This window comes from Amphiura filiformis, chromosome 17, assembly GCF_039555335.1.
Source record: "Amphiura filiformis chromosome 17, Afil_fr2py, whole genome shotgun sequence".
Taxonomy (NCBI): Eukaryota; Metazoa; Echinodermata; class Ophiuroidea; order Amphilepidida; family Amphiuridae; genus Amphiura; species Amphiura filiformis.
In genome coordinates this window covers 35,594,604-35,608,124 of record NC_092644.1, presented here as the reverse complement: position 1 = coordinate 35,608,124, position 13,521 = coordinate 35,594,604, and positions in this window count along the sequence as shown.

The following is a 13,521-nucleotide window of genomic DNA, read 5'->3' as shown; positions in this document are numbered from 1 at the left end:
GTCATCCTGTGTCGAGTTACAGTGTTAACAAGAAAAGTCCATAAAAAGGACAAAGCCCAGCTGATAGATATAAATAGACACTCAAAGTTTAGATACGGCACGATTTAGGGTGAAAAAACGGGACATGTTTTGAATATAAAAAACTCTAATACCTCATAATCATTTTGAGACACTAAACAAAATACCGTAGGATAATGCCGGAGACACAATACACAAACCATAATAATACAATTATAAGGATCTAGCTTTTTGGTAAGAGTAAGTGGGACACTTAAGGATACTATTGGATATAAACTCATGTATATAGGCCTAGTGAATAAAGATTGGTGTTAGTTTTGAGGCGACACTCCAATTCAGTTCAGAATGACGGGGCCAATTTTGTAATGACTCAATTGTCCCACTTACCCCCCAACACTTTGGGGTAAGTGGGACACAAAAAGGTAGGGTAAATTTGACACATATATTTGTGATATACCGTACTTACATTAAAAGAACATATTTTACAGCAATACCGGTACATATTTATATTGGAGCATTTGGGCATTATTAACATAATTATACCAAAACAATAGTAATACTATACTACCATTATGTTTATTAGTTTCACCTGAATACACGAGACAGATTTTTTTTTCTTGGTTTTTGGTGACAAAAACCCTCGATTTGCGATTTTCAGCCACAAAATCAATAATCAAGTCATTCAATAGGCGTTTTCGGTGTTAATTTAATTTTTGAGCTTGTTGTCGGCATTATATGCAATTTAACTTAGTAACTTCTTTTTTTTTTTATCAAAATTGATTTTGAAGTGCCACTGTCCCACCTAGCCCTAGTTGATGCGGTAAGTGGGACACCATACTAAATAGGCCCTAATTGGCTTAATTGCATGATTTCATCATGATTTTCTGCTATCAGGCTTGTAAAAAGCGTTCTTTTTTATGCTAAATGAAATATATTATCTCTCAATTTCTCCTAATTCTCAGCAAAGACTTTTGAATATTTGGTAATAAATACGTAAAATTCCTCAAAGTTTGCCGCCACATCAAGGTAGTGTTGGTCTCAAGCATCTCCCGCAGCTCAAATACCAAACAAACTCCTATATTGAGCAGTGAAATTATTAAATTATAACATACATATTTGCAATGGGGTAAGTCACCATTCGGTATCGTATTGGTGGATTTAGTGCTGCAATGAAGATCTAGTATAGTAAGTGTCCCACTTACCCCACTGTCCCACTTACCCCCCATCTTACCCTGTAGTTTACCGTTTGAAAGCGTCATAAACAAATTGAAAGCAAAATTCTTTTGAGTTTCAAGTACAATATAAAACAAAGATTTTTTTAAATGCTTGTTTTCAGCTCTCATAAGTCAATACAAAACAAAAGAAATAGATTTACAAATCCTAATAAAACAAAGTCAAACAAAAGAACATGTTTTTTCAAGACGCTTATATTCAGTTCTCATAATTTTCATCATAATTCAATGAAAAAACAAAACAAATAGTTTCACAATTCCTAATAAAACAAGGTCAAACATAGTAAAAAAATTTCTACACGCTTATTTTAAATTCTCATAATTTAAAAGAGATTTGGGCTACCAAATCGCTGGTTGAGTAATCCTTGCTTTCAATGCAAAAGGGACCTGGATGACACTTCTACTTCTACTTCTACTGCAATACTTGGCATAGTCCATCAGCTTGGATTTCCAGCCCAGGAATAAAGTTGAACATGTGCGGTGAAGGTGCCATCAGTGCAGAAACTTACATATGTGCGAGTAAAAAGACCATGGAAAATTTTGGGTTGGCTGCAGCTACTGCTCCCCTGAACACCTCATAAGATGGTGATGACAAGGTGCTCGCTGGAAGGGTATTCCACCACACCACTTGTACTGTACGTGGGAAAAAGGAGTAGCGATACAACTGGATACGTGCTGGAACACGTTGGAATTTGTGTGGATGTACGTAAGACCTTGTCATGGATGGAACCATTGGAGTGAGGTAACAGGCTGGAATTACTGCCACAATGCCGTGCTTGATCTTGTACAAGAGAAGGAGTCTGGATGTTTTACGCCGCTCTTCTAGTGAAGTCCATTGTAGCTCCTGCAACATATATAGCAGTAACACTCTCAGTCATCTCAGATATCGGTGGAGGACAAACCTTGCAGCTTGACGTTGGATGTTTTCAATCCTGATGATGGCCTTAGTGGTGTAAGGATTCCATATGTGGCTGCAGTTCTCAACATGTGGGCGCACCAAACATACATAAGCCCGTTCTTTGCGGTTCTGGGAGGCACCACGAAGGTTACGTCGGATGAGGCCAAGGATTCTATTAGCTCTTGCCGTTAATTGCTCCATTGGTGTGCTTAGTCCATGACATGTTGGTGGAAAAAGTCAAGCCTAGGTATGGGTACTCTGAGACTGCTGAAAGTACACTACTTCCAAGATGGTAGTTGTTTTTGATTGTGTTACGGCACAAGGAGAACAGCATAGAGTGGGACTTGTCCGTGTTGAATTTCATCTGCCATGTGTTAGTCCATTGGTGGAGGAGATCAAGGTCATGTTGGAGAGTTGTGATGTCTTCTGCTGTGGCGATAGTTCAGGCAGTCATCAGCAAAGAAACGGATGTTTGAAGAAATGCCAGACAGAAGATCATTGATAAATGATAAAAATAGCAAGGGACCAAGAACTGTCCCTTGCGGCACTCCAGATGTTACAGGCACACAGTCGGATGAGTAAGTATTTTATGTGGTTATGAAATTTGCTTTATAACCGTTCATCTTTAATATTCTCTTGGTCTTTTCCGAGAGGCCCTGAACATATTATTTTAAATGATACATAAAAGAATCAATCTGGATAAGAAAGAGGGGGCAGGCTACACTCTACAGGGATTGTAGCAACTACTTCCTTCCGCATATTTATGATCAGTTACTAACAGCGCCACCTATGTCAGCTACCAATATGAAGCAACAGACGACTACGGTCAAAGTTGATCATTCAATTTGAGAAAGTATGTCAACATCACCCGGTATGTCAACATCCTGATGAATTTATTTGCGGAATATAAGACTCTGTCGTCAATTTCTTTTCTCTTTTGTGACAAATTCTCAAAGAAAATGTTTAACTCAGTCTTACATGTAGATACATGTATATTTGCGATGCAATGTTCTTCATTAAATATGGAAAATTAATGATTATATTAAAAATAATTTAGGGCCGGGGCGTCATTGTTATCGCACAACTTGATTCATTCATACAATATTGATGCAATTTGCCTTATTTCGAAGACTTTTTAAGGGCTCGGTCGAAAAATCGATTATGCATGCGACCAACATTTTATATTTCAATTATTGCACTATAAAATCAACAAGGGTGCAAATTGAAAATGGTGGTTTTCATCAAAATGAAGCTAATGAAATGATGCTGGTTTTTATATTCCATTTATTTAAAGAATAAACGATGGCTGCGCCGGCATCAATTACTCACAATATTGTATCTGCCTGTCGTCTATTATAGGTAGAGGATAGTAAAAACAAAAATTGCTATCGTTTATTCTCATTCGCAGTCAGTTAAATATTATTTTAATAATTGTAAAATATTTTTTAAAGCAACAATTAAGCTACCGTCGTAGAAACTACCCTTATTATAAAATGAACGAAACTTGTTTACAACTTCACATATTCTGTGGCGCGTACTTCTCAGACGTCCGACCAATCAATCGATATTGGGGTCCATCATTCGAGTCATCAGCACCCAAACGCAAATACCGCGCCGGCGCGCGCGATCAACTTTGCGCCACGATATGCGTCCTGCGCGGAATTACCAGCTCGCAGTACGCGTTTAGTTCTTCACGGTGTAAAAAGTAAACAAAAATGTGAAACAAAACAAAGATTAATTTTCAAATAGCATGGCGGTTTTTCCGTATCTTTTGTATTTTGTGGTATCAAAACAAGCTGAAACAAAGATAACCAGTACACAGTTTCATTTAAAAAATTATTTTATGGAAGCTAATGTGAAACATGACAAAACAGAGGAGAAAATACGCAGTATTTGGTGTTTTCACACTGTGGGCATGTGGGAAACGCACGTGTTGTTTGTTTACATCTGAGACCCCAATATCGATTAGGTGACGTGATCAGAAAAAGGTCTATAGAGTACGCATACAACGCGATACATACGCGCACCTCTACAAGCGTGTTACGCGTACACTCATAATGGCGTGGGTCGTATGTATACGGCCTGATAGACGGCACCCGAAATCATGCGATTGTCCAATCAGATTATCTGTCTACAAACTAGACCACTCCCACTGACTAAGAATACATGACAACTTTGAGATACGGAACTACATTCACAAAATGTAAATAAACAAATTCATCAGGTTCGGTAGAGTATAAGCCTTAGTGGCAGTTGAGATTGGATTAAGCACTTCCTTTCTCTTGACCCAAAGGCTGACAGTAAAATTGTTATTGATTGTTGGGAGTGGCCTTCTTTTCCTTGTTCTTTGTCTTCATATCTGTTTCTCACTTCTCTGTCCATACAGGCCAGCATGCTTATAGGCTTTTTAGCCCGGCTTGAGCATTTTCACGGAGCGACCGTTTAAACAAACAAACAAACAAACAAATGCAGCAAATCTGATCAAGCCTTTGTCGACACTTGATGAGGTTAATGAGGAGTGATTGCAGCTATTGGCAACCGACGCTAGAAGGATTTTTTTTTTTTCTTGTGGGGATTTTCTTGACCTATGCTGCCGAACTCATGAAAATGTGCGATAATTGATGCTGTCCATCATTTCTGTTCATATTTATACGCCCCTGTTTCTTATTTCTACAGCCTCCTCAAATTATCCAGCTTTTATATATTATACCTTGCTCCGTGCCAATGACCTGGCTCAGCTTCCCCAATCCAATGACGTGATTCCCCAGGGGGGTTTGGTTTTGGTAGGGACGTGCCGCTGAGATTTTGGAAGTAGACCCATAAATATACCAATTTGTCAAGAAATTTGGACCCATTGATATACCAAAAGTCAAAATTTTCGGCCGAATTTACCCAAAATTGTCTTAGTTTTTACAAATTTTCCCAAAATTTTGGGAAAATTTTGGCTAGATTAAGGAAAAATTGGGCTGTTTTCCGAAAAATTGAGAAAATTTTGAAAAAGGACCCATTCATATACCAAAATAGGCTTTGAAAAAGGGTCATTGATATACCAGAAGGCTGAAAATGCTACCCATGTTTGCGGCACGTCCCCGTATGGTCATTTGTACTGAGTACCCCCCCCCCCGGGCGTGATTCTTGGTCTTTGTTTATTCTATCACAACCATTTTACCGTCAGAGATTTTTCACCAACTTTCCTATGCTTACACTACACAGCCGTTTTTGCCAAACGTTTGTCAAACAATTTCGTAAACACCCGTAAACGTTTGGCAAACGTTTTGATCGCTAAATGTTTGTCAAACGTTTGGCGAAAGCGGCTATGTACATATCCATGTAATCATCTACCATGAATTTTTTTTTCCGATTTAGACCTGAAATATCTTCATCCGGAGGTACTCTGCCTCCGTCTCATGTTACGCCACTGTTTTAGTTTGTTTTATTGTCGTTTGCATTCGTGGTTTTTTTTTATTGTATTGTGTAATTTAACTATGTGTAATGTTTGACACACGTAAAGCCTTCTTTGACACATACCTGACATACGAGTTCATACCAGCTGTAAAGCTCTGTAAATAGCTCCCATTGTTCAGTAATATCATGATCAAAATGTATAAGCCTACACCTTGCTAAATGACATCAGATGAGAAATTGCCTGATTTGTGGAACAATTATTCCCGACTTGAGCACATTTTAAAGCCCGACAATAATACACAATCAAGTATTTGTAGTCACCACATACTTGTAGTCAAATGCTGACGCATTGAAATGTTATTTTCTTTTTGCCCTGATTCTGCTTTTCACATCACTCAATGAATGCCCAATTATGTTCGATAAACTGTTTTTCGAGTAGATTTATAAAAATAATTACATATTATAATAAAATATGTATGTTATAGACTACATAAAAAATTTTTTCCTTAATATTATTATATTTTACTACTAGTTGCGACAATGTCATTAAACAATTGGACACATTTTTAATCTTTCGTTCGACTACATTTTGCATTAATCAGGTGGTAATATACATTTCAGACATTTTCTTGTAAATATATTGCCACTTATTTTTACCATGTTTACCGGGCTTCGACCAATTATGTGGCAAATAATTAAAAGAAGATAATATTAAATGATTGATACCATGATATCACAAACAGAAGACACTGAAAAAACTTAATTCCCAATACAGAGTTTGAATAATCAGAATCATGTCACTGCAAAAACCTTTGACCCAATTCCAAACTCAGCCGTACATCTGTCCTCCCAATCAAGTCAATAAATACCCCTACCAGCTGCCTTATTGATACTTTCAAAAACCTGGATCAGCGCCTGTTGCAACCAATAATTGTTAAACTAAACGTCTGTACATTACGCTCTAAAAATAAAATAAGAGGCAATTCGCTTACACTGTTTTTCAATATCTCTCAACAATTAGATGAAATCTGGCAAATGAACTAAAATCTCGTAATTCTATTTTTTTTTTCAGTTTTCCCGATAAATACATATAATTATTAAAATGTTCGAGTCTTACTTTGCTTTCTTTTACTGCTCATTAGTTACGAATTTGTGTATCACTAGTATCACTTGTACATGCGACCACCTTATCATGTATTTCACAAATCAATAAACAACAATTAAAATCAGTCACGTTAATCATGAAGTGACCATTATAAAGGCTCACATTTGACTCATTGACTCTATAACGTCAAATATTATGTATATACATAGTTATGGGCAACATGGGCACTACCACGTGACAGACAAATCGGTATTAATTTGGCTTTAAAGGTTTTTAAAAATATCTCCGAAATATCTACTGTGTGTCCCTGCTTTTTGTAGAGGAAATCAATACGATGCCTAATAATACAAAATACACCCAGCTATCGGAAACACAAGGCGTGGCCACATTGACATGATTGACAGCCTGGCAAATCGGTATAGTATCCGTGAACAACTTAAACATTTAATTTAAAAACATTTAATATCTACCATTACACAATAAAACTATCTACTGTCACATTTTGAATTGCCCAGATAATGGGGAAATCAGCATACTTCGTCTATAATGCGACACATATACACGTTAATTACTATCTGCATCACATGGCGGTATCAGTGATGACAGATGACGCGGTGCCGCTACCAGCATCAAATGTTGGCTCCCGCTTCGGCTTCACACACTTGTGGATGCCCAAGAATCGTGCAAAGTTCCGTCGGTAATGAATGTTCGTAACCGCATACAAAAACGGATTGATAGTAGAGTTACACCACAACATGTAATTTACAACAGCCCAAAGTCTAGCGGAGACACAATCGTCACAAATGGCAGCTGTGTAGATGGTAACCGCGAAATATGGGAGCCAACAAATTAAAACACACCTACAATAATAGCAAGAGTTATAGCTGCCTTACGATGGCGATTGTATTCCTTTTATGATCGTCTTTTACCTTCGGTTTCTGTGATGTTTGATTTGCGACTAATGAGGAGACTGACAAAGAAATATTAGAAACTCCACTGCTTCCATTGTCTTCATTCATTAAGTTTTTATTGGACTGTTCCGTGACAGGGGGTGGTTGCGGGTTTGGGGACGGGCTTGGGGACGGGTTGGTAGGGGACTTCACCATACCTTTAGAACGTCGCTTTATGTTTATATATACTATTAAATTTAAAACAGAAATGACGATGAAAGGTATGATGAATTGTATAAACAATATAGCGATATTGAACGGTGCGTTGTAGATGAACTCCATCTCGCAATTCCAGGAGTAGTCAATCACAGATTCTCCCGCGATATGTTCCCAAGTGACTGCCACGACAGCGTAAAATGAAAAGCTAAAGATCCAGCAAAACGCTATCATGGTCTTCACTTGTCGTTTTGTTTGAAAATCGCGATACCTCAACTTTTTTGTCACCAACCAAAAACGATCCAAACTTATCAAAGTGATCAGGAGTACAGACATATAAGTTGCGGTGAAATCGATTACAAGCCAAATCTGGCAGAAAATTTTACCGTACGGCCAAATGTTAAGGAGTACCCAAGAAGTGTCGATAGGGAGAGAGGTGAACCCAATTATACAATCTGTAATGCTGAGGTTCAGTATAAACAAATTGGACACCGTATTTCTTATTTTAGGATCTGTTGCAAAAGCTATCATGACGAAGATATTACCTACGATGGTGACGATGACAATTGCCCCCAAGACTATGGATATCCAGGTTATGTCTTCTACATCGAATGTCTCCCTGTTGAATGGCTCCATGGTTGCTGTGACAGAAAACGACGTCATCTCAATATCCACTGAGTTGTCTGTAAAAGTAGCAGCAAAATGTGAATCCTGGTTGACACGTCCTACAGAGTTGAGTTGAGCCCCGGAGTTGACCTTACAATGCTCCTTCCCAAAGGTTACTTGAAAAGGCTACAGTAACGCAATTGTTGGACTACTGAAATGCCTATGTTGTTTGTTCATTGAATAAGATTAGTGTTCTTTTGATGCCAATAATTTCTCAACAATATGCACCCCAGCAGCAGTGAGTTAACATTGACAATATGTATCCATGTAAATTTACCCCGATGAAAAATGTTTAGGTGTGACGGACCGTGTGACGATCAGGCTTGAATCTAATTTACACACTTCAAGTGGCGATGAAGTCACAATCAAGTAATATTGAAGTCGCGTCGTTATGATCACGTGGGTGATGATCACGTGCATCTATCAGTAGTGTTTCTATCCTCGGTAACATTGCACATGCAAACAAGCATTATTAATGTTACAATGTCTCGTACAAAGATTCTTGTCATTTGATTGACCAATTCGTCGGCTTCAATCCATAGTGAAGCGTCAACGCCAGGTAAATAATGATTTTAGTGTCAGGCTATACTCCCTGTATCGAACCACATGTATCTACTATCACACCATTAATTGCCAGCTAAAAGTACGTAGTTGCATTTCCATTTCGCTCCTAATCAATGATTACTACCTTGTTGTTAGTAACGATCGACAAAACAATAAAATAAGTAGAGTCTCCTTGTCTCTATAGAATTCCTGAACGATCAGACCACATGGTTGCAATGAGATAAATGTCAAGTGACCGCTCGCGCTCTTGTCCTTTCCTTTGCTCACACATTTCAGACAGTTGCTTGTATATAATTGATAATACAAATTCTATCAAAATGATTGATACCATATGATTTCCCAAAATTATGAGAAGACGCTGAAAAAATTTAATTCCAAATACAGAGTTTTAATCCATGCACATTGAATAATTAGAATATTATGTCACTGCAACACATTTTGAAGGGTTTTAAAAAATCTTTTAAAATGGTGCAATGGCGATTTTGACCCCAATGCCAAATTCAGCCGTAAAGTCAACACCCCTACCAGCAGCCTTATTGGTACTTTGAAAAACCTGGATCAGCTCCTGTTGCAACCATCACCCGGCTGTCATTATAGCTAGAGACAGTATATGGCACACACAGGGCGGATTTACCTTTATGGGGGCCCTGGACCAGGTCAAAATTTAGAGACCCCAAACTCACCGTAAGGAAAGCATGTGCAATAAAATAACCAAGTTTTGCTTTCGACAGTGGCTGCGGGAGCATTCAAATTCAGAGGGAGACGAACATAGATTTTACTCATTGCGAGCAAAGCGCGCGAAAAAAAAATCAATTTCAGACTATTTTAACTTTGCTTTCTTCTACTGTTTCATTACAGTTACGAGTTTGTGTATCGCAACTACATACGACCACCTGATTGATTGATTGATTGATTGATTGATTGATTGATTGATTGATTGATTGATTGTTTGATTGATTGAGTGGGTAACTGCTTGATTGCTTGATTGATTGATTGACTCTATTTGGTTCCATACAAAACAGAGCATTATAAAAATAGGAAATACATAAATATACAAGTTTAAAATACATTATATATAACACTAGACAAAATAACAATAAAAATATACTAGATCGACAGTGGCTGCGGGAGCATTCGAATTTAGAGGGAGACGAACATAGATTTTACTCATTGAGTGCAAAGCGCGCGAAAAAAAATCTATTTCAGACTATTTTAACCCAAAATGAAGGTGAATTTTGCTATATAATGGGCCAAGTCGCGCGAAGCCCCCAAAATGTTACAATTTTAGCCCAAAACATGGTGGTTTGGGGCTAAAAGGGAATATGCACAGGTCAATTTTGGGGGCCCTGGGCCCGGGCCCAACTCTCCCAATGGTAAATCCGACCCTGGGCACACATGGGTCAATGAGTTACAAAACAATGACCTTGTGTGGAATTTAGTTCCCAAGATATGAGTTTTGCCTGAGGCAAATATTTGTGGTTAAATGTTGATCCCTCACTACAAGAGTTATTACCGTCGATTTGGTTGAAAAAGGAGGTGAGACATGATCAAATCTCTCCAGGTAACAAAACGTAATGAATACATTCAGTCTTGCCAAGATGTTGATACAGTTTGTTGTCTACCAGCCAATTGCTGCAAGACTAAAGAACTTGACCTAATTTTTGTGAAATGACACTAAGATCTTTATGAGAAAATAGGATTGTACTGTCGTCTGCATACAACATCCATTTACAGTCTGGTTCTACACTTATTATATCATTTATATAACATAAAAATAAGAGTGGCCCCAGTATGCTACCCTGGGGCACCCACATGATGTATTAAGAGATTGAGAATCAGCATAGTTAATTTTAACTATTTGCTGCCTATTTGAAAGATGTGAATGAAACCAGTCAACTCAACTCCCATTGCATTTAATTTCTCACATAAGATTTGATGGTTGAACGTTGTCAAAAGTTTTTTGGAGACCAATCATGCCAGTATATAAACCACGGGACGATTGGTGTTTGATATGGTCCATCAAATGGATGACACAATAATCTGTTGAAAACTTGCTTCTGAAACCTGATTGGTGTTCATACAGAATTTTGTTTGATGTCAAAAAATCTTGAACGTAAACTGATTTTTCAAGAATTTTACACTTAAGATACTTAATGGTCTGTAATATCTTACATCTGTATTTTTGTTTCTTTTTATAAAGAGGAGTAACCTTAGCCAATTTTAGCTCGGGTAGGGATAGTGTTGGTCATAATGGATAAATTAACAATATGAGATATAGGGACCTTCAAAACTGAGGCACAATCCCTTAAAAATGGAACGTTATCAAGCCCAGTACTTTTATTTGGGTTAAGAATAAGCAGCTCCTTTTCAATAAACTCTTCACCAACACACCTCAAGGAGAATGAGCCGACAGATTTGTCATGATAAAAATTCTGAAAAACGGCAGAGGTGGTAGTGAACAGATCATGTGTACTCTCAGACATGCATGTAGTAAAAGTGCAATAACTTTGCAATTATTCGCGCAAGACATATAAAAGTATACATTTTTATGAAGGCAAGACATCAATAAATCTTAATATAAATACAGATTTGGGGTAAAAACAACAATTATGAAGAAAATCACAAAAAAGAGAGTTTTTGGCAATATTTGTTTAGGTACATCATAACTAAAAACACTCTTTCCAAAATATTTTATTTTGTTTTTGGGCGAAAAATGCAAAGCATTTTTCGTCCTTATTGCGATGGGTTTTGGCATACTCATTTCCTCACAGCGTTGCAGAATAAAAATAAAATAATCGTGCTGTCTATGTAATCAGGAAACTACAGAGGCGATAGTGTACATTTAAATTTGTCATTACTACTTCATGTTGATATTCAAACAGTGCTATAAAGTTGTCTTACCAAGGCATGTGTTTGTATTAAAAGAAATAATTGTTTTACAACTTGGATGAACTAGAATTACTTTTATGCAAATCCGAAAATTGCAACAGATATTTTTCATTTCTTTAAGATTTAGCGGTATTGCCAGATTGTACGTACAGTTGGGCTACATTAATAGCCTCATTATAGTTTTATTGATACTGGCAAAATACTTGCCTGTATGTGCTTGTTGTTCTGCTATAGCATATAGAATCTGTTAATGAAACTATAAGCAAACAGTCAATTAATTTATGTCAACATGTCCATTTCACGAGGCTGTGTTTATATAACTGAATTCATTTATACAAACACAACCTTGAGTAAATTAAAGAGAGTACTTAAGGGATCTGGAATGGGTGTTTCGATAGTATTTTTTGTGGGACATGAGAGCACATCAGACATATGGAATTGCATTCCTAATACGAAGAATGTCTTTCTGATATCAAATAATTTTCATTTTTTGAAAATCACGATGTAATACAAATTTTATGACAAATTATTAAAATTTGATATTTTTCATATTTTTGATATATAACAGTCCTCGAAGTAAATTTTATAAATCTAATGACATTTTCTTAAAGTGTATGTAGCTGGGAGGAAAAGCCGGTCAATTGAACATTTTTGACCTTTTCATATTGAAAATATGGACTTTTTTTTCCCAAAATGACCTAATTTTTTTTGGGGGGGGAAAGATCCATATCTTCAATACGAAAGGTCAAAATTTTCAATTGATCGTCGGCTTTTTCATCCCACCTACATACAGTAAAAATCATCATTTGCGAAAAAAAAAAATCAAAATTATTTTATATCAAAAGGACATTCTTCGTATTCAGAATGCAATAATTCAACATGTCTGATGTGCTCTAATGTCCCACAATAAATACTGTCCAAACGTTCATACCCCATCCCTTAAATGGGGAAACTTAGGCAGGCGATAAAGAGAAAATATATTTACTTTAGCACTTATAGATCCTGTCAATTGAGACTTAATGTCTGTTAAGTGAGGGCTGTTATTTGAACAGTTAAGGGATTAGTTAATAATATTATTCTAATAGGTTCCAGGTGGTGGTCGCAGTGCATTCTCTAAATTCAGTTAATTTCCACCGTCAACCGTATATTGAATGGGATTATTTTGAAATTGTAAAACGCTTGAAATATCACAAACAAATAGGCCTATGTTAATAAATAATATAAATACAAGCTAAAACCGTTGGGGTTCGATAATGAACCCCACAAAATTAACCGAGTATATTGGAAAATGCCATACGGCCGGGCGGTGTCACAAGTTACCGGCTCTATCATGCCACTCGCCGCCTGATAGGTTTCTACCTCTTACAAATGTTATTCGGGTCAAATTTATTGTCAGAACACGGAGATAAAATAGCATTGAAATAGAAATAGATGTATCAAGGACGTTTATACATTAATAAGTAGATGTATCGAGCATGTTACGTTTATGAGCATTAAGACATAGATGTAACAAATTGTTATACCTTTATGAACATTAATAAATAGATGTATAGAGGATGTTACGCTTATGAACATGATTTTCAACATTGTTAACAATATTGCTAGTATGTCAATAAATGAAAGTTCTGTAATTTGTTG